Genomic DNA, 3,006 nt, shown 5'->3' with positions numbered 1-3,006 from the left:
TCTCTCTCTCCTACACACAGGGTGTGTGTCTGTCTCTGTCTGCTATGCAGTCTCCCCTCCCTCCTGTTTGTGCTGCCTTGATGAGAGGCTACATTAACAACAATGTGTTAACCCTTGAGGGCTCAGCCGAGTGCTAGTTCATCATTTAGCAGCAAGGCATTCCCTGGGAAATATCTCTCCCTCTTCCACCCTCTAACTTCACCACCTCAACCAAGCTTCACAATCATCATAGCTGTTAACAGTATTAAATTGTTTAAAACGTATACTGTATGTATATCTATATAATACATAATTTTTTGTCTGGTGAAAAAAGTTTCCCTGGAACTTAACCCCCCCTATTTACATTCATTCTTATGGGGAAATTGGATTCGCTTAACATCATTTCGCTTAAAGTTGCATTTTTCAGGAACATAACTACAACGTTAAGTGAGGAGTTACTGTATTGGAGCATACCCAAAACTACCACACCCAATTCCAGAAGCTTCTCGATGTGGAGTGCTAAATCTGCCCAGCAACAATGATCCAGACACTACTCACTCCTATCTCCCCGAAATGGGTCTCTTAAAGACATATCTCCCTATTAGACACACAGGTTACATTCTCTCTTGCTTAAATCACTGCCGTCCCAGCAGTGCACCTGAGACACAATCCACAATATCTTGCCTTTGTTGTTCTACAAAGTCAAGTAACAAGGAGAGGTATGTACAATAGGCCTGTCTCAATTGTGAATCTCTAGTTTTTAGAATAGTGGACAAGTCAAGAACATAATCATTATATTTAACTGGACGAATTCTAATTCTACCAGTCCTGCGAGGTTCCACCGGCACTTCGTAGTGGTCGGAGAAACAGAAGAATTCACACCATCTTCTGTGGAGAGCCCATTTTGTGAATTTTCCCCATCTGTCTCTCTTCCAATTCAGTTTCCTCAAAATGAACTTTGGCTTGGATCAAACTCTCTTGCCAGAAGGTTAAAATCAGACTCCAGAGTCGAATCAAGTACAGATTCATCTTCATCCTCCATCTGAATGACCACTTTAGTGGTTTTCTGTCTAGTTCTACCACTTACAGGAGTCTAACTGATTATCCTCCATTGATTTATGAGTAGAAATATATCCACACGGTGTTAGCATATCCCCATAAAGAATTCGGAGGGGACCATCTCCTGACTCTGCCTGTACCTTATAGATGGGGATATCTTCTTTGACTCATCTTTTCAGCATCAGTGTTTAGACTTCTAGAATAGAGTTTAGTTTGTGTGGGGAACCATCTAAAGTGATAAACACTCATCAGCTGAGCCATTACTTTTTTTCTGTCATTTACAGCTCTGAGACGTACTGAACTTACCATTAAAGATTCAGACTAATTTTCTGGGTCTGCTCAGCCTGCTGTATTTGATGAACTCTTGAAAAACAGATAGGGCTTTTATTTCTATATTCAGTGGATTATGGATATATTTAGGAATCCAGCAGAAAAAGCAAAGTGTTCTTATATCAGTAAAATCTAAATTATTGTTTTTACACCTGAAATTTAAAAACAAACAAGCCACATAACCTTCTCCTAACTTTTAAATCCATTGAACAAATGCAGAGAATACCTTCCTTGCTGCCAAACAAAAACAGACATCAACTACTCCTTTAGGGTCTGGCTACACTGCCAGAAAAGACACTCAGCTGACCTCGGTCAGCTGACTCATGGTGTGGGGCTATAAAATTGCCATGTAGACATTCAGACTGAGGCTGGAACTGATACTCATCCCCAGATGTCTACACTTCAATTTTGTAGCCCCACAGACTGAACCCTGCTAGCCAAAGTCGGCTAATCTGGGCTAGCCGTGACTGTGCCACGGGTCTTTTATTGCAGTGGAAACATATCTTTAATGACTCTTCACATAGCCACAAACGCAAGACTGGCTTGGTTAAGTGTCAGAATGGAAGAAACTTAAGCTTTGAACCAAGCTATTTTATATTTTGTAGTTATTGTATTATATGCAATGGCCTATGGCTAAGACGCTATATTAATAAACTAAACTACTGTTACCGTCATCCATCCTCCCAATGTTCACACTCACTTGTCATATTTTTGTCTTGCATTAGAATGGGATCATCTTGTCTTGTTGGTTTGTACAGTGCCTAGCAAAGCGTGACCCAAACTTGACTGAGGCCTGTGGGTGCTACTCTAATATAAACAACAAGAGATGAGAGCGAAGCTAGATATAAATGTAACCAACGTAGAAGCTAAATTGCCCTTCTTAAGATTATTAAATGCACATATTGTGGTAGCACTAGAGGCCAACCAGGTCTGATATGGACATTGCTGTAGCTGAACACTTAAAATGTCTGATAATTAAGAAAATCAGTATATCAGTGTAAAGATAATGGTTTAGATTCTCCATTGTTATACTGGAGGAACCTAACTGTCTTCTAGCAAAATACTTAAGTGGGGTTGTTGTACCAGTAATATTGATAATTTTGGTACTTGGAAGGTATACTATTCTTGCTTTTCTGAAGCAAGCACTTAGCAATGCACTTGTGCTGCCGTATCTTGAGCCAGAGTCCCCAGTAACGATTCAAGCTGGTGAATCAGAAATGGTTTAGGGGAATGTTTTCTGCAAAATGATTGCCCAATAGCACATTCAGCTAGATTTAAGTTCTGGAGAGAACTAAGAAACCACTATCAATAACTCTCTAGTTGTTATGCAGCCAGAGGGTTTCTTCAGTATGTTTGATAAAGAAATGGCTTTGCAGACAGACAGACACCTGACTCTAATCTAACCAAATAGTTGGGTAAAGCACCTTCCAGATTATAAAGAACCTTGTTACAGTTACAAAGGTTTGATTTTAAAAAGTAATGCATATCCCCATGGAAAGATGTTCACCACTTGTAAAGTTAATCATAGCAGTAGCAGACATTCCTGCACAGAGAACAGTGGGTGGAGGGAGGGAAAGGGAGTCTAGTATAGAAACAATGCAGACACTTGACACTGACGTCAGAGGAACTCCCACAAAA

The sequence above is a fragment of the Chrysemys picta genome, chromosome 1, assembly GCF_011386835.1.
Source record: "Chrysemys picta bellii isolate R12L10 chromosome 1, ASM1138683v2, whole genome shotgun sequence".
Taxonomy (NCBI): Eukaryota; Metazoa; Chordata; order Testudines; family Emydidae; genus Chrysemys; species Chrysemys picta.
Note: the sequence above shows the minus strand (reverse complement) of the source record.